Below are 20198 nucleotides of genomic sequence, written 5' to 3'. Positions count from 1 at the left end.
AGTGTTTGAATACAATACTATTCATTTTAATAAAGTTTATATTTAAAATAGAATTTTAACCTATCTACTCACAAAACCTAATTCAAAACATGATACATTTATCTTTCTAGCTGATTTGATGTTACTCTTTTTCAAATAATCCTCAATTTGTAATTGTTTTATATTAAGAATATGTCCTAAATGAAGTCTATTATTTTTATCAGAAAACATTTCCCTTTATTCTTAAAGAGTGCTTTTTAAAATCAAGGAACCAACAAGAACTACTTTCAGATGGTACAGAATTTCTTATTTCTTGAGGACTCTGCGGTTGGCCATTTCTTTATTAGTTGCCTGCAGCAAGACATCTTCCTGTGGCAAACAGGAAGAAGCTCAATACCGGCTTCTCCTTCCATAACTCCCACTTCCTCCAATGACTTCTGGACCAGAGTCTCTTCAGTCATGTGGTTCCCCGTGTTCCTGCTACCACCAAAGTTTCCACTCTTCACTGGATCATAGTTAGAAGACTATGGGTTATAATTTCCAAAATCATAATTTCCGTAACTTCCATAATTTCCTCCTTTACAGTTGTCATAACCACCTTTGTAGCCCTCACCCTGGTTGCCATATCCAGGTCTTTCACCTCCATATCCTCCTTTTCCTCCATAACCAGGGCTACCTCCAAAACTGCCACCTCCAGGTCCTCCTCCACACCCGTTATAGCCATCCCCAAATCCACCAGGATTTCCATAACCATCAGACCCTCCTCTAAAGTTACTTCTAGGCACTAGTCCAAAATTTTCACCACCACCACCACCATTAGAATCTCTAAAACCAAAGACACCTCCTTTTCCATTTCTAGAACTTTGTACTTCCTATATTTCTTGTCTAGACAAAACCTTTCTAACTACTGCATTATGACCTAGATAGCATGCTATTTCTGCAACACAATCTTATCCACAGAATCATGGTTATCAAAAGTAACAAATTCAAATCCTCTTTTCTTTCCATACTGCCTATCAGTAATTATCTCAATGGTATCAATTTTTCCATGTTCCTCAAAGTAATCTCCTTGGAGAAGGAAACGTCAACCCACTCCAGTGTTCTTGCCTGGAGAATCCGGGGGGGGTGTGCAGGGAGGAGGGACTGGTGGGCTGACATCTATGGGGTCGCACAGAGTCAGACACAACTGAAGTGACTTAGCAGCAAAGTAATCTCTAAGATGATGTTCCTCAGCGTTTTCTTTATTTCACCAACAAACAGCTTCCTCACAGTACATATGCGTGGCTATGTGCACTAAGTTGCTTCAGTCAGTGTTCCACTCTTTGTGACCCCATGGACTGCAGCCTGCCAGGCTCCTCTGTCCATTGGATTCTTCAACCAAGAATACTGGAGTGGGTTGCCATCCTCTCCTCCAGGGGATCTTCCCGACCTAGGGATCGAACTTGCGTCTCTTATGTCCCCTGCTTTGGCAGGTGGGTTCTATACCATGAGCACCACGTGGGAAGCCCCATAGTTACATGAGCCCCTGGCTTTCCAGATTCCCCTCTTGCAATAGCACGTTTTGGCTCAACCACTGTCCCATCAACTGAATGAGGTTCTGTGGCCATGGCAGCCTCAACTTCAGCCATGGGTTAAAAAGTTACAAAATGAAGCCTTTCTGATCTTTTACTTGCAGGATCCCTCATTACTACATCTGTAAGTTTTTCTCACTGCTTGTTCCTCAAACTTTCTTCTATAGTTTCAGAGCTCAAGCCACGGACAGAGTTTATGGAGTAGTTCCTTTTCTCTGTCCATCGCGGACTCAGACGCTTCATGCTGCATTCACCATAGGGCGAGAGACCTCCGCGGAGGAACACGAACCGGACTCGTTCTGATGCCGGGACTCGTTCTGATGCCGGGGCGAGAGCTGCCGCCGCTGGAGAAACAACGCTGACAAACCCTCTAGGAGCACCTCAGCTGGGGTCTGGCGCTGTTGCTACTCAGTATAACATTTTTTAAAAAAAGAAAAGATGCCTCCACTGGCTGGAGCTTGGAGATGGTGCCTGTCAGCCAGTAGGCCCGTGATTGTGTACCGAATTAGATTCCTGTCAGACAGACACCGTCAGGTAAACAAATGGCAACCTACTCCAATATTCTTGCCTGGAGAATCCCATGGGAAGAGGAGTCCATGGGGCCCCAAGAGTCAGGCACGACTTAGCGACTAAACCACCACCACAAACAGTCTGGGCTTCTTTCCGGATCTCGCCGCCTCGCTAAACCGTATCTGGGTGCGTTCAAGTGTGAGCCCTTTAAGAGGCGTCTCCCACGTTCGTGTAGCCTTGTGGTCTATGGACACAAACCCTGCTAGTTTTCAAAGCTAGATGTTTTGAGGAGCTGGCTCTCAGGTACAGGTTTTGAAAGTTAGGGTGCCGTGTGTGGGGATCAAACTCTGCTCCTCAGGGAGAAGCTCTCGGTTTTCTATTCACTCCTGATTGTGGGTGGTTGTGCTGGGGACGGCGTTTGCTGGGAAATTGTGTCCCAACCGTTCCTGTTTGATTTGACGTTGTTGTAGAGTCGCTGTGTCCACGGGAGGGCATGACCCAACCTCCTCCAGCATGGCTATCTTGAGTCAGAACCTCTCTCTTCTTGAGCCGGAGCGTCTTTCTTCTCCTGCCCGGGGACGTGAGAGCCCCAGGTTCTCGGACTTTGGACTCAGAGACTTATACTAGAAGTGCCTTGGTTCTCAGGATCTCAGGCCCTGCCTGGATTATCCCAGTGGCTCTTCTGGGTCTCCAGGTTGCCTCCAGGTAGCAGGTTGTCAGACTTCTCTGGCTTCATTCATAATGTGTGTGCGTGTTTGGTGGCTAAGTCATGCCAGACTCTGCCTGCTAGCTGCCTCTGTCCATATGATTTTTCAGGCGAGACTGCTAGAGTGGGTTTTCATTTCCTACCTCAGGGGATCTTCCCCACCCAGGGATTGACCCCTGTCTCCTACATTGGAGGTGGATTCTTGACCACTGAACCACCTGGAAATCCCTCATTCTTAACACAGGAACCAATTCTGATGTCTCCTCTTGAATACAGCTCTATCCTGTTGGTTCTGTTTTCTCTAGAGAGCCCTGACTAATGCACTGCCATGATCAAGTAAGGCAAATCTAGTGAACTGAGACAACACTCATTAATTTCAGGGTTATGTAGGTAAAATATCCAAAGGGTTTGGCTGGTTTCTCTGTTTTGAATCTCAAAAGGCCAGAAGCAGGTGTCAGCAGGCTATGTTCCCTCTTGGAAACTCTACAGGGAGAATCTGTTTCCAAGCTCCTTTGTGCTGTGGAGAGAATTCGTTTCCTCACAGCTGCAGGTGGAGAAGGAAATGGTGACCCACTCCAGTACTCTCGCCTGGAAAATTCCATGGACAGAGGAGCCTGGGCGGGTTACAGTCCATGGGGGCATCACAAAAAAGTCAGGCATGACAGAGCACACACATGCACACACATCTGCAGGACTAGGTTCTGTGTCTTCGATGGCTGTCAGCTGGGGCCGCCCTTATCCCTAGAACTCATTCACCAGTAACTGCCTGGAACCTGCTGTATCTCAGTCATGGCGCCAAAGCCTCCTCACACTATTCACATCTCTGTCTCCTCTTCTAGTCTTCAGGGCTCCTGTAATCACATTGGGCCCCATCTGATAATACAGAAGTATCTCCCTATGGTAAGGCCAATTGATTAGTAGCCTCAATTCCATTGGAAAGCCCCTTTTGTCATGTTAGGAGCAAAAGCCACGGAGACCAAAATCCTACCTACCAGATTAGGATGGGTTTGGATGGGTTTAACTGCCTCCAGCAATGTAAGAATTTCCATTTCCTCATTCTCCTCAAACAGGTCATTTTAGCCAAACAATGAGGACTGCAAACTAACTTTACATATTATAGGTGAAAAACCATCTCAGTGTTGCTTGTGTTTCATAGATTATTAATAAAGTGGGATTTAAGGCACTTTTTGATGCCCTTTTCCAGTCAATATGCAAAAATCCAGACAGTGGGGCTGGGTACTGTGTGGTGGGAGTGTAAATTGTAATGATTTCTCTGCCTGGCAGCTGGGTGTTGAGGAGGAGCAGCTTGGAATGGCAATGGACAGCCAGAACAGATGGACAGCAGCTGAATCAATCAGGAAGCGATTGCAATCTATGGTAAGTTCACCAGAACTGCTTTCGCCAAGTGCTGGCATGTGTTTTGATACAAAACCCACAAAGCCCTGTCTTTGTTTTAGCGTCTTGTGCCAAATGTGCCATAACATACATCACAGACTATTTATTTCTCACTTAAAAAAAATTGATGCCAGTTCAGGTTTCTTTCAAAACAAAGGATGTGAGGAACAGAAAATTTAAACTGCAGGATGTCTGCTGAAGGAAGAAAAGAAATGCATTAAGGAGGCAAAGCACAGCCAGGTTTTCGATGGTTTGACATACACTTTGTAAGATAAATATAAGCATTGACACAAAGTCCTGTATTTTATACAGAGAGCTGATTTCATGAAAAAGAAATTGATAGCATCTTGGTACTCCTTTCATAGAAACTGAGAAACTACACATAGATTTGGATTTTACCTAAACATGTAGTTAGGGAAGCATTTGGTGCAAATGACATGGATCAAGTAACAAAAAGGCTATAAGGTCAAAGCCTTTCCCTTGGCGTTGCTTTTATCAACAAAGTGAGTGGGAAATTAGGTCAGAGCGGTTGTTTTTTTAAAGGACTGTTATTTTTTAAAATAAATAATATTTATTTATTTTTGGCTGTGTTGGGTGTTCATTGCTACTTGGGCTTTTCCCTAGTTGCGATAAGTGGGGTCTAGTCTTTGTCACAGTGCTTGCCTTCTCGTTGTAGTGGCTTCTCTTGTGGAACATGAGCTCTAGGGCATGTGGGCTTCAGTAGTTGCAGCAGCTGGGCTCAATAGTTGCGGTTAGTTGTGGTTCACAGCTTTAGTTGCTCTGCAGCATGTGGGATCTTCCTGGACCAGGGACTGAACCTGTGTCTTCTGCATTGGCAGGCAGATCCTTTACCACTGAGCCACCCAGGGGGCCCTGGACTGTTATTTTAACCCTGCTGATACATTGTCTGAAATATCAGACCAAGGTTCCTAGCATGGCGACTATACATGTAGACTTTGCCTTTTGGCAATCCACCGTTTTCTGTGCTATAGCAATATTATAGTAATGTAGTAATACCTGTACTATTACTGTAACTAATTTGTGCACAGACAGTATTCATTTGATGCATTAATTTGACTTTCAGTTCAGTTCAGTTGCTCAGTTGTGTCCAACTCTGCCATGGGCTGCAGCATGCCAGGTTTCCCTGTCCATCATCCAACCAGTAAATCCTAAAGGAAATCAGTCCTGAATCTTCATTGGAAGGACTGATGCTGAAGCTGAAACCCTAATACTTTGGCCACCTGATACAAATAACGGACTCCTTGGAAAAGACCCTGATGCTGGGAAAGGTTGAAGGCAGGAGGAGAAGGGGACGACATGATGAGATGGTTGGAATTTGGCTTTACTTAGAAGAATAACAGAAATATGTCTGCAATCATGTTAATATTGTGGCACTGACTGGAAGAGGGCTTTCAAAAGGCAGATCATGTTCTGTTTCCAGAATTGAGTGTTATATATGTATGTTCAGTTTGTGAACCTGTGTACTTAAGATATATGCACTTTCCTGAATTCAGCTTATAATTAAATAAAACATGTTGAAAAAAGAAGAGTACATGGCAAGGGTGGAAGATTAAATTTGGTCCCATTTTTAAGTTGTGGAAAAATCTTCAAAATTACAGGTGGCTATAGGAAGTAGTTCCATCAGTTCCAGAGATTGCAAACTTGTGGTATGTATGCCTGATTCTTACCTACCAATATTTTTGGCTCATGGGTTTAAACAAAGATTAATTGTGAACCATTAAAAATTGAGGGAATTTACATCAAAATCCAGATTGTAGGATTCCTTTGAAAAGTTAGCAGGTCTTATACCATTGGGCTCACTTTGTCACATAGCAACAGTCTGGGGGAACAATCTGCCTCCTGTACACAAGACTTGTGCTTTCTACTTTGTCACAGCCTTCACCATGTCCCATGGTCCTTCTGACTAAATGTGTGACCTGTATTGCCTGCCAGTCTGTCTGGTTGAATGTGAAATTACTGATATTCTGATAGAAAATTACAATGAAGTACATAGACCCAGATACCTTGTAGCTTTTTGATGTGAAGCGAGGTTTGGTTTACAAAGAACACAGTCTTCAGTTCAGTTCAGTCACTCAGTTGTGTCTGACTGTTTGTGACCCCATGGACTATAGCACGCCAGGCTTCCCTATCCATCACCAGCACCCAGGACTTGCTCAAACTCATGTCCATCCAGTTGGTGATGCCATCCAACTATCTCATCCTCTGTCGTCCCCTTCTCCTCCTGCCTTCAATCTTTCCCAGCATCAGGGTCTTTTCTAACAAGTCAGTTCTTGTCAGGTGGCCAAAGTATTGAAGCTTCAGCTTCAGCATCAGTCATTCCAATGAGTATTCAGGACTGATTTCCTTTAGGATGGACTGGTTGGATCTCCTTGCAGTCCAAGGGACTCTCAAGAGTCTTCTCCAACACCACAGTTCAAAAGCATCAATTCTTCAGTGCTCAGCTTTCTTTATAGTCCAACTCTTACATCCATACATGACTACTGGAAAAACCACAACTTGGACTAGATGGAATTTTGTTGGCAAAGTAATGTCTCTGCTTTTTAATATGCTATCTAGGTTGGTCATAGCTTTTCTTCCAAGGAGTAAGCATCTTTTAATTTCATGGCTGCAGTCACCATCTGCAGTGATTTTGGAGCCCCCCAAAATAAAGTCTCTCACTGTTTCCATTTCTTCCATCTATTTACCATGAAGTGATGGGATTGGATGCCATGATCTCAGTTTTCTGAATGTTGAGTTTTAAGGCACATTTTGTACTCTCCTTTTTGACTTTCATCAAGAGGCTCTTTAGTTCTTCTTTGCTTTCTGCCATAAGGGTGGTGTCATCTGTATATCTGAGGTGGTTGATATTTCTCCCGGCAATCTTGATTCCAGCTTGGTCTTCATTCAGCCTAGCATTTCTCATGAGGTACTCTGAATATAAGTTAAATAAGCAGGGTGACAATATACAACCTTGACATACTCCTTTTCCTATTTGGAACCAGTCTGTTGTTTCGTGTCCAGTTCTAACTGTTGCTTCTTGACCTGCATACACATTTTTCAGGAGGCAGGTCAGGTGGTCTGGTATTCCTATCTCTTGAAGAATTTTCCACAGTAAAGTATGGATTTGGTCATTATATGGTTAACCACATCCAGGAAGCTAGTCTGAGTGGAGAATCTGAGTCTGTCAATTGATCTGTCCCATTTGGGGTTTTTAGATATAGACAAAATCTTCATCACAGCCCACCATCCATATGTTCTGAAGACCACTACGTATTGCTTTGGCACCAAAGTCAGAGGGATGAATTCCAAATGAGCCCAATGCATATGTTTGGAACAACCATAAAAAATTAGCTTTTCAGGTTGCAGCTGTGGTCCTTTTATTAACCACATCTCCAATCCCTGGGATATAAGCCTCACTTAAAAATGAAGTGAGGCAAGACTTGGACTTGCTGTGGTTTGTGCTGGAGTGGTCTGAGTGGCTTGCCCACACAATCACATCAGAAGAGGTGAACTGAATCAGGATGACTGTGGAAAGAGAGCCTCAGTGGAATCAGCCATGGCCCTCAGCCTCCTCTATTGGAATCAGGGAACTGAGGGACAAAACCTGAAAACACATATCCTTGCTGTGGACAATGCTGGAAAGGCAATTACAACTCCAGGGTGTGAGAATGACAGCCCATGTGTTGATCATCCATGTTCTTGCAACAACTGTTACCTAATGTTTCTAGCTAATGTGTGAACAGGTTCCAGTCTGAACAGGTCCCAGTCTCTGTCTCCTTTACAAAGAGATTGAATGTTAGAAATGAGCAGATGCCTGCAGATGTGACTGGGAAAGCTCTCAAGTCCTGTGAGTTTCAGTATTTGTCTTTATTCTCAAGCTATAGAGCTGCTGACATTTTCAAAAGGCTGTGCACATAACATTGGTGTTTCTGTCCTATCTTGGTTTTAAAATACTGTGGATTTTATAGGTATTTTTTTAATGTGGGCTTTGATAAATTTTTAGTTCTAAGATGGTCCTTCTCTAATTGGTTCTATGGTTTGGAAAATGGGGGTAGAATCTGGAATTCCATCTTGTCATTTATGCCTGTTGTCTGTGAGCCCTACTGAGGGGGACAAAAAAGAGGTGCTTCATCAAAATAAAATGCTTATATGGCTGGAGAGGTTTAATAGTGAAGCACTGACACTGACATTCTTCAGGTCATTTAGACACCAGTACACAAAGAATCAAGTTACTTGCCCATGGTCACAGGACCAGTTAGCAGCAGGAATGACACTAGAACCCCAAATGTTTAGTTAAATCAGGCTCCCTTTTTCCAAGTAAAGTTGAGAAGTAAAACAACAATATACATAGTTTCATTCAAGGACCATTTGGAGTGTGTCAACAAGATGACAAATATTTCTACAGAAAGTGAGGCTTTATGTCTATCAAAATACATATGTTCCCAAATATTTCCATCTTTGGTGTCAAATATATCACAGCAATTGCTTCTGTTCTTTCTTTCCTTTTTAATGTTAGGTTTATATGTCTATTCTTTGTATTAATCCAGCACCGAAAGTATCCTACTTCCACCGCCTATAATCGTACTTCTTACCCTGTATTAAAACGCCCTGTTTACTTGTCTGTGTCCAGACTAGATGGTAAGCACAGAGGGTCCACAGAGCAAGGGATGTGCAGAGCTTATCACAAAAAAAAACAATTGTTGGGTTGTCAGAAATTTTACAAGCTGTTTTACAACAAGCTATCAACTTGAAATCCTCCATGGGGGAAGTATTTATACCACGCAAATTGGCACATGGTATAAATCAGAGCTTCTTCTACCTCCCCAGAGCCAGTTTTCAACATTTTCCAGCATCCCTGTGGTCAGAGACCTTATTTGTTTGACTCATCATGGTGTCCTTAGTTGTGCCTGTTTCATAGTAGGTGCTCAGTAAACATTTGTTAAAGGGCTGAATGATACTTGAATAAAAGGTAAATAAGTGAAGGTGTCTGTTGGTTTCTTTCCAGTCCTGATTTCCAATAATTCATTGAAATCTAGCACAGGCATTGCACTAGACTCTCTTAGCAGAGATTCTATTAATAGTTTCTAGCAGACATGGGAAGTTCTTGGTCCTTGGAAACAAGTGAACCTGGATTTGACTCCCAGTTCTGTTTAGCAGCTATAAATTATAGGATGTTATCTTTCTTCTTGAAGCCTCTGGGAATGTTTTTCCTCTTCTATAAAAAAAGTTCATTAATACAACTTGTGGTGCTGTCATGAGGGTTGAAGGTAATGGTATATAAGGCACCAGTGCACAGATGCATAGCCTCTGTGCAAAGTCACCCTCTTGGAGTCATATCTCAAATGCCAAGTACATTTTCCTACAGGCTTCAGACATTGCCCTTGACACATGCAGCTTTAATATATTCAAAGCACCTAATTATTTATTTGCTTATTTATTATTTTAAACTTACTTTCTTGACAAAAGAGACAGACCAGGGACCTTACCTGTCTGCTTTGCTGCTCTATCTCCAGTGCCTTGAATGGTGCCTGTTACACATAGTAACTCTTGATAAATACTCTTTGAATAAGTAAATGAACAAACAATGAATAAATTATATTCTTATTTATCAGGAAATAGTCTATAGCATTGCTCAGAAACTGTGTACCACAGACCAAATACAGTCTGCCACCTATTTTTGAAATTGAAATTTTACTGGAACATAGTCATACCCATTCATTTATGACTTGCTCTGGTGACAGGAGCAAATTTGAGTAATTGCAACAAAGATCATATGGTCTATAAAGCTGAAAACATTTACTACCTGGACTTTTATAGTAAAAGAAAAAAAATAATTTTGCTGACCTCTGATCTATAAGATCATCTTGGAAAGGCACTAGTTTAAAGTTCAGAAAATTGAGGAATTTTCTCAGGATTGCTAAATAAATTGGTGGTGATAGTGAAGAGGAAACAGGTCTCAGTGCATTGAAACATATTATCCTAAGAGCTGGGAGTTTGAGGGAGACACCAACCATCCCCCTCCTCCAGGCAAAACATCTCAACTCCCAAATAGATGAATGGCTGTACTATTTTAACATATCTCAGTACTAATCTCCTAATCTCTTTTCTCTGAGTTTGGATGATTATATTTTTCCATAGGGTTTTTTTTTTTTTTCTTTCTTACTACTGGCATCAAAGGAACATTTGGGGTACTTTCAAAGGGGAGGTTGAAGTTTGAGATGGCAATAGCACTGCAAAAACATGCCCGGCCAAGCTCCAAATTCTCATCATGACAGCAGTATGTAATTACTGCACTAAACTTTGAGAAACCTGATATTATGCAAATAAATTCCAGCTGCATTTTATGACGGCACATGCAATTTTTATAAAAAAAATTTTAATCTTTTTTAATATGGAAAAAATCTTTCTCTTACAGTATTTGGAATTAACCAAAGATACAGTGTAATAGAGTATAATAGTTTAATTCAGTACAAATGTTGTAGTACATGGAAATGCTCCCTTAGATAAAGAATTCTTTTTGGTGTATGTTAATATGTGGCGATATTTGCTGCTGCTCACTGTTTGGAGGTTGTAAGAGGGCTGTAGAATTTGCTGTGGTCCTGGGGTGATGGTGGTAGTGGTGAGGGTTCCATTTTTCATGGCAGCAATATGTAACTTGAGAGCTAAGAAATGAGAAGGAGTTAGGCAGGTAAAGAAAGGCAGAACTGTGTTTAAGGCAGTAGAGAAAGTTTTCACTAAGGCTGGAACACAGGGAGCAACAGGGAGAGAGACCTGGGAAGATGCAGGGAGGTGGTGAGAGTTATTGTCTATCAAGTGCTTATTAAGTGCCAGGCATTGTTTTAAGTGCTGTGCATGTACTAGCTCATTTAATCCACACAACAAACCTGTGAGCTCCAGAGGTGCTATTATTATCCTTATATGTGAGGAAGTGGTGAACAAAACAAAACAAAACCTTGCCCAGTGTCCTTTAGTTAGCAAGTGGCAGAGTTTGAATTTAAACCCGGGAATGAGGCTCAAGAAGTCACACTCTTAAGCAGTGGGTAATGCTGAAGTTATCTGTCAAGGTCCTTGATGCTTCTTGTATGTGCTAACACTTCTCCAAAGAAACTATTCAGTTCAGTTCAGTCACTCAGTCATGTCCGACTCTTTGCAACCCCATGAATCGCAGCACGCCAGGCCTCCCTGTCCATCACAAACTCCTGGAGTTTACTCAAACTCATGCCCATCGAGTCGGTGATGCCATCCAGCCATCTCATCCTCTGTCATCCCCTTCTCCTCCTGCCCCGAATACCTCCCAGCATCAGGATCTTTTCCAATGAGTCAACTCTTTGCATGAGGTGGCCAAAGTATTGGAGTTTCAGCTTCAGCATCAGTCCTTCCAATGAACACCCAAGACTTATCTCCTTCAGGATGGACTGGTTGGATCTCCTTGCAGTCCAAGGGACAAAGAATCTATTAGGTTGGTACAAAAGTAATTGAGTTTTCGGACCATGAATTTTTAAATCATTTTAACTAAGCTCAAATGCATCTTTATTAATCAAAATAGGAACCATTACAATTAACAGATTTTTGCCAATGAGAAATAAGTTTGTTTATTCCTGTAGTGTGAAAATCTGTGTTTCAGGATTTGACAAACTCTTGGGAAGCATTTTCTGCATCCTGCTGGTTGCGGAAGTGTTTTCCCTGCAAAAAGTTGTCAAGATGCTTGAAGAAGTGGTAGTCGGTTGGTGAGAGAGCAGGTGAATATGACTGGTGAGGCAAAACTTCATAGCCCAGTTCATTCAACTTTTGAGGCATTGGTTGCATAACATGAGGTTGAGCATTATTGTGGAGAAGAATTGGGCTCTTTCTGTTGACCAGTGCGGGCTGCAGGCATTGCAGTTTTTGGTGCATTTCATTGATTTCCTGAGCATACTTCTCATATGTAACAGTTTCTCCCAGATTCAGAAAGTTGTAGTGGATCAGATGGGCAGCAGACCACCAGTGACCATGACCTTTTTTTGGTGCAAGTTTGACTTTGGGAAGTACTTTGGAGCTTCACCTAGATCCAGCCACTGAGCTGGTCATCACAGGTTGTCATATAAAATCCACTTTTTGTCACATGTCACAATCTGATTGAGAAAAGGTTCATTGTTGTTGTGTAGAATAAGAGAAGATGACATATCAAAAGGACAGTTGTTGTTGTTGTTTTTTAATCTGTGGTCAGCTCGTGAGACACCCACTTATTGAGCTTTTTCACCTTTCCAATTTGCTTCAAACACTGAATGACCACAGAATGGTTGGTTGAATTCTCTGGCAGCTTCTCATGTAGTTGTAGGAGGATAGCCTTGATGATGACTCTCAACTGGTCGTTAACTTCTGATGGCCAGCCACTATGCTTTTCTTCAAGGCGTTCATCTCCTTTGCAAAACTTCTTGAACTATAACTGCACTGTACATTCATTAGCATTTCCTGGGCCAGATGCATTGCTGATATTGTGAGTTGTCTCTGCTGCTTTATCACCCATTTTGAAATTGAATAAGTAAATTGCTGTATGACTCTGGAAGCTCAAACTGGTGATCTGTATAACCTAGAAGGGTGGGATGGAGTGGGAGGTGGGAGCGAGGTTCAAGAGGGAGGGGTTATATGTATACCTATGGCTGATTCATGTTGATGTATGGCAGAAACCAGCACAAGATTGTAAAGCAATTATCCCTCAATTAAAAATTTTTTTAATTAAGAAAATGACTTGAATTTCTATAGTCTAAAATTGATATAAAATAAATAGCAAGTGATAAGTCATCAGCAAAAAATAACCCAAAAAAACATGAGAAATGCACATTAAAATGATGTGTGAAAGTGAAAGTCGCTCAATTGTGTCTCTTTATGACTCCATGGTCTATATGGCCCATGGAATTCTCCAGGCCAGCATACTGGAGTGGGTAGCCTTTCCCTTCTCCAGGAGATCTTCCCAACTCAGGGATTGAACCCAAGTCTCCTGCATTGCAGGCAGATTCTTTACCAGCTGAGCCACCAGGGAAGCCCAAGAATACTGAAGTAGGTGGCCTATCCCTTCTCCAGAGGATCTTCCCAACCCAGGAACTGAACCAGGGTCTCCTGCATTGCAGTCAGATTCTTTACCCAACTAGGATGCCCACCAGGGAAGCCCAAAATGATGTGTAACATAACCACATTTAAGAATGTATTAATATTCTGATATCAAATGGCAAATTTCAACAATACAAAAGCTGCGTTTACTTTTGTACCATCCTAATAGAGGAGAACTATTAGAATTAATAAGTAAATAGAACAGTGTTACTGGATATGAGCTCAATATACATAATCAGTTGTATTTCTATTGAGCAGCAGCAAGCAAACAGAAGATAAAAGTAAACAAAAATACTGTTATTGAGTACACTGGAGCTGCCTTCTGAAGTCTGTGGGGAAGAGCAGAGTAGCTAAGAAAAATCCTGTTGAGGTACATCAGGCCTTCAGAGTCCATTGTTACTCTTCTTCAAAAACTGGCAGCAGGACAGAGGTAGAGAAAGATTCTAACGCTTGTAGAAAGTTAAAATTCTGACTAAAGAGTAAAAACCTCCTGAGTGACCCCAGAAGCTGGCATCCAGACTATAAAGCAAAGTAGGATTCCCTTTGGTTCAGGAAAATGGTGGCTCATCTTTAAAGCATAAAGAAACCTTTGGTATCTGCCAAGGGTCTGATCTTAAGCCTTGCTATATGGAAAGTTCTCATCCCTCCCTTATAACTTTTGAATAAATGGTGAGCTGAGTCTAATTAAAGTGGCAACAGGCTAGACTCAGTTTACCTACAGATCAGTTTCCTCAATCCCCCTTATTGTCAGTGTCTCAGAAGTGATATGGCCTTTTCTCTGAATTAATAGTATTTATTTTTGTATCTACTATCTTTTAACATAAAAATTTGACACACATAATGGAACAATAAGATGTAATTCATTATCGAAAGGGAAAAAAGACAATAGAATCATGCCCAGAAATAGATACTTTGTTGGTATTTTCAAGTGGGGCTTTAACTGATACATATATTAAATGATAAAATGATTAAAAAAGGAGGACTAAACAGTTATACCCAGTATTCATGAATTAGATGACAAATTATTATAAAGATGTGCTTTATATTTGTTTTATAGATTCAGTAACAAATCAAAATACCAGCAGGTTTTTGTTAAAACTTTCCAGTCTGATTTTAAAATTTGTATAGAAATTCAAGAGACTAAAAATATCTAAGACACTTTTAAAGAAAAAGACAGCTGGGAGAACTTACTTAAATCAAGAAATCAAGATTTGTTATTGTTATGTAATTATAACGAGATGTGGGCACCAGAATGAGCCAATGATCCAATAGAATAGAATAAAGTCCAGAAAAAGACCCACATACATGTGATTGTGAAATTTGTAATGACAAAATTCTCATACACTCCTAAAGATGTAATTTCATTCAGCTTCTTAGTAAAGCAGTTTAGCGTTGTCTAGTAAAGCTGAAGTTATACATATTCTATAGTATAGCAATTCTCACTTATAGGTTTATACTTAGGGTTGCCAGATTTAGCAAATGAAACTACAGGATGCCAGCTAAATTTGGATTTCAGATAAAGAACAAATAAATCTTTAGTATAGGTACATTCCGTACATCATTTTGAATGTACTTATAGTAAAATAAAGTTTGGTGTTTACCTGAAATTAAAATTTAGCTAGATATCCTTCATTTTATCTGTTAATCCTAAATATATTCCTCAGAACTGTGTGCATAGACATATCAGGAAGCAGAAGAGGAATATTTATAGCATTATTTGTAATTACCAAAATCTGGAAACAGCCCAGTGAACATCAGTAGTAGAATGGAAAAGTAAACTGTGGTATGTTCATACAATGGAACATTCTGCAACAGTGAAAAAGATGAACACTAGCTAGACTCAACAATGTAAATCAATCTCAATAACTTAATGTCTAGTGAAAGAAACCAAAGACCACAATCATCCATGCTGTAATTGCATTTGCAGGCAATTCAAAAAAAGAGGGAGCGAGAAAGACATACTAAACGGTGTTTAGTAAGGTATGTTTAAGTGGTAAATTGCAAAGAGATTTTCATGAAAGCCAAGATAGTGGTTACCTTTTCACAGAAGAACGAGACTATTTTTGAGAAAGGCCTGAAGCAGATTTCTGTAGTTCTGGTGAAATTCTATTGTTTGAGTTGTTTGGTGGTCACTCAGGTAGTTGCTTTCTGTGTTACATTTCATTTTAGGCAGATTTTTAAAAGGGGTAAGAACATAATACATTCTGCACCTAGCTTTTTTTTTGTAATAAATACTTTGTAGTTCTCTTCCTTGTCTATCCTGAGATGAAATTCACAGACAGTATAACTTGTTTATATACACATTATTAACAGTAACAAAAAATTAAAATGTCTTAACTACAATATAAAGAGATAAATGTAATTTACTGTGAAAAAGTATGCATTTTAATCTGCAAAAATTTGGTCCTATCTTCACTTGTAGGCATAAGGAAATAGTAATAGTTGTATGCTTACTTCTGTGTACTGAATCACCGTGAATGTGACAGAGAAATTATATTGGTGATTTGAATCCTCTGAGCAGTGGCTAAAGGCTGAGACTTTTCTGAAAGGCTAACAGTTCTTGGTAATGTTCTGGAGAAAGTAAAAAAGAAAGCAAAAGTCCTTCCCAATGTTCACATTGCTAGAAAATTTCTTTTTATCAAAACTGTACCCAAAAAAACACACTTGAAATTTATGTGAAAACAAAGACTGTGCTAAGATAATTATAAATAGGCTTCTCAGCTACAGGATTGTCCTTTTAGAAGATGAAAAATCTTTCAAATTTTGGGACAGTTCTCCCTTATGAAAATCAGCAGGATGCCTGAAACCTCCAGCTTTCCTGAATGCGTATGGTGCCCTCCAATCATTGTGTAACTAAGATACCCCTAGAAATTTCCAAAACACCCATTCAAAACTGTACTACCTCTGCTTAGAACTACTAGCCTTAATCTTTGACACTGTGAAGCTGTTAGAATAACCACAGTTTCTATAGAACTAGACTCTTAAATTTTTCTAAATAATTTTCTTTTTATTGCATTTCTTAAAAATTTCATTAAATGACAGCAAAATACATGCAGATTTATTATTAAGGAGATGACAATCTTGGGTTTTATCTGGTAGTCTTAGAGTTAACATAGAAAATTCAGCTGTCACTTTCCATTTCAACTTCTGTAATGCCCAAAAGAGAGGGGAAATGTAGGCAAAGATGGTACTAAATGGTAGGCAAAGTTAGAATCATTGTTTGGGAGAACTAAGAGAAATGACCAAGCCCACCCAGTCCCATCCCCAACCATTCAATGCCCGGTCAGACCTTCTTGTCAGAGATCAGTTGGTTCTCACTATTTTTTGGAGGTAGCTATTTTTGGAGCCAGCCAGCATCCATCTACAGTGGACAGGAAGTCCCGCCTCATTACAGGACTCCTGAGGCTTATGGTGGGGAAGGGACTGGTGAAACAAGATGGGTCTGACTGGCAACTTCCAGGTAGGACTTTTAACATTTCTCATAAGAAATGTTATCGATATCTGTCACTGTGTAATCATTTGGAAAGTTTGTTATTTATTCTCAGACACTTTGAGTTGGAATTTACTGCCTCTGCCTGTGATAAACAGTAGTTAGAAATATGCTTGATTTGAAGGAGAGTAGGCCCTGGAAAGTTTTGCCATTTGGTGATGATGGTGTGGAGGAGGGTGGGAGGGATACAGATAAAAAAGGGAATTGAGTTGTTTTCTAGCATATAAACTAGTGTATTTTTTAGATCCATGGTTTCTCTGTTGGATTATAAATGCTTTGAAGAAATTTTGCTTTTTCTTCCTTTGGAGAGAATGAAGTTCAGGTCTGAGAGATTCTGTTATGTATTTCTAAATAAAACTAAATGTTACCTTTACCAAATGCTTTCTGAAAGCTCTCACATCTTATACAGGTTGCACGTCTATACCAGGTTGTCAGCTCCCTGCGTGCAATATCTGTTTCATCTTTGTAGTCCCCTTACTAGCTGAATCAATTTGTTGAATACAAAAACTAATGAACAAATTTACCTCCGGGCGTTGTGAAGACTGGGAGCCCATTAATTTGGCAATTAAAGGACAAAGTACACTTTCTGAAATTGCTAACCAAGGGATAATTTAAAACAGAACTTTACAATCTATTTTTATTCTTACTTTTATACTGAGTTATTTAAAGAATAATATCTTTCTGTTCATAAATTTTTAATAAGCATCCATTGTGAAAGTGTGTGAAAGTGTTAGTTGCTCAGTTGTGTCTCTTTGCGACCCCATGGACTGTAGCCCGCCAGGCTCCTCTGTCCATGGAATTCTCCAGGCAAGAATACTAGAGTAGGTAGCCATCCCCTTCTCCAGGGGATCTTCCCAACCCAGGGATCAAACCCGGGTCTCCCACACTGTGGGCAGATTCTTCACCATATGAACCACCAGGGAAGCCCACACTTGCACACATCATTCTTCCTGTTCATAAATTTTTAATGAGTATCTCTTAAGTACCACGTATTGAGAATATGGGATGGAAAAGACTGACAAAGTCCCTGTTTTTCCTCAAGGAGCCTCTAATCCAGTGGATATTTGTTTTAATAATGTAATAATCTGTCTTTACATTTTATTCATAACAATGATTCAAAAAATGGATGACCAGTTCCCCGATCATGTGGATTCCCACCTATTGTATTGATCCACATGCTGGTTCTTTTGGGGTAACCCTATTAAGAACCAGGAGGAAGTAGGGCTATGATTATTCCCACACATGTCTTTTATTTTTTTTTTCCCACATGTCTTTTAATCTGACTCACTGTTAAGTCCAGATCTCCCTCAGTTCTCACCCCCACCTCAGTTTCACACTTGCTGGCTTGAGAAGTGGTATTTGTTGTTGTGCAGTTGCTAAATTGTGTCTGACTCTTTGTGACTCCATGGACTGCAGCATGCCAGGCTCCCCTGTCCTTCACTGTCTCTCGGAGTTTGCTCAGATTCATGTCCTTGAGTCAGTGATGCTATCTAACCATCTCATACTCTACGTCCCCCTGTTCCTTTTGCCTTCAGTCTTTCCCAGCATCAGGATCTTTTCCAGTGAGTCAGCTCTTCGCATCAGGTGGCCAAAGTATTGAAGCTTCAGCTTCAGCATCAGCGCTTCCAGTGAATACTCAGGTTTGATTTCCTTTAGGACTGACTATTTTGATCTCTTTTCAGTCCACAGGACCCTCAAGAGTCTTCTCCAGCACAATTCTGTGGTGTTTAGCCTTCTTTATGGTCCAGCTCTCCCATATTTTTTTTACATTAGCAGATGTTTTTCTCTCAGTCTCACTGTCCACCTTTTATTGGCAAACATTAAAAAAACCCACCTGGAAGAAAAGAATTTGAATGGGAATGTTTTTCACAGATAATCCTCAATGGAGATAACAAACTTCAGGAAAAATGAATATCTGTGTCTTTGTGACCAAACTTGTGTCCAAGGTAAGTGAAACCCAAGTAAGATGTTAGGCACTGAGAGAGGGGATCAGAGGGCATACAGACTGAAACTACAATCACAGGCCACTAGACAATCTGATCACATGGACCACAGCCTTGTCTAACTCAGTGAAACTAAGCCATGCCATGTGGGGCCACCCAAGATGGAATGGTTTATGGTGGAGAGGTCTGACAGAATGTGGTCCACTGGAGAAGGAAATGGCAAACCACTTCAGTATTCTTGCCTTGAGAACCCCATGAACAGTATGAAAAGGCAAAAAGATAGGACACTGAAAGATGAACTCCCCAGGTTGGTAGGTGCCCAATGTTCTACTGGAGATCAGTGGAGAAATAACTCCAGAAAGAATGAAAGGATGGAGCCAAAAAAAAAACAACACCCAGTTGTGAATGCGACTGTTGATAGAAGCAAGGACCAATGCTGTAAAGAGCAATATTGCATAGGAACCTAGAATGTTAGGTCCGTGAATCAAGGCAAATTGGAAATGGTCAAACAGGAGATGACAAGAGTGACCATTGACATTCTAGGAATCAGTGAACTAAGATGGACTGGAATGGGTGAATTTAACTCAGATGATCATTATATCTACTACTGTGGGCAGGAATCCCTTAGAAGAAATGGAGTAGCCATCATAGTCAACAAAAGAGTCTGAAATGCAGTACTTGGATGCAATCTCAAAAATGACAGAATGATCTCTCTTCATTTCCAAGGCAAACCAATCAATATCATGGTAATCCAAGCCTATGCCCCAACCAGTAATGCTGAAGAAGCTGAAGTTGAAGGGTTCTATGAAGACCTACAAGACCTTCTAGAATACCCAAAAAAGATGTCCTTTTCATCATAGGGGACTGGAATGCAAAAGTAGGAAGTCAAGAAACACCTGGAGTAACAGGCAAATTTGGCCTTGTAATACGGAATGAAGCAGGGCAAAGGCTAGTAGAGTTTTGCCAAGAGAACGCACTGGTAATAGCAAACACCCTCTTCCAACAACACAAAAGAAGACTCTACACATGGAAATCACCAGATGGTCGACACCAAAATCAGATTGATTAGATTCTTTGCAGCCAAAGATGGAGAAGCTCTATACAGTCAGCAAAAGTAAGACTGGGAGCCAACTGTGGCTCAGATCATGAACTCCTTATTGCCAAATCCAGACGTAAATTGAAGAAAGTAGGGAAAACCACTAGACCATTCAGGTATGATCTAAATCAAGTCCCTTATGACTATACAGTGGAAGTGAGAAATAGATTTAAGGGACTAGATCTGATAGACAGAGAGCCTGATGATCTATGGATGGAGGTTCATGACATTGTACAGGAGACAGAGATCAAGACCATCCCCATGGAAAAGAAATGCAAAAAAGCAAAATGGCTATCTGAGGAGGCCTTACAAATAGCTGTGAATAGAAGAGAAGTGAAAAGCAAAGGAGAAAACGAAAGATACACCCATTTGAATGCAGAGTTCCAAAGAATAGCAAGGAAAGATAAGAAAGCCTTCCTCA

At 40.6% G+C, this 20198-nt stretch overlaps 1 pseudogene; it reads right to left on the bottom strand.

The window, feature by feature from the left end:
• Positions 1–369: 369 nt before the first annotated feature.
• LOC110129931 (heterogeneous nuclear ribonucleoproteins A2/B1-like) lies at positions 370–1773 on the bottom strand (annotated as a pseudogene).
• Between the last annotated feature and the right edge of the window lie 18425 nt (positions 1774–20198).

The sequence above is a fragment of the Odocoileus virginianus genome, chromosome 3 (genome assembly GCF_023699985.2).
Source record: "Odocoileus virginianus isolate 20LAN1187 ecotype Illinois chromosome 3, Ovbor_1.2, whole genome shotgun sequence".
Taxonomy (NCBI): domain Eukaryota; kingdom Metazoa; phylum Chordata; class Mammalia; order Artiodactyla; family Cervidae; genus Odocoileus; species Odocoileus virginianus.
The sequence above is the reverse complement of the archived record's forward strand: the minus strand, read 5'-3'. Positions and strand labels throughout refer to the sequence as shown.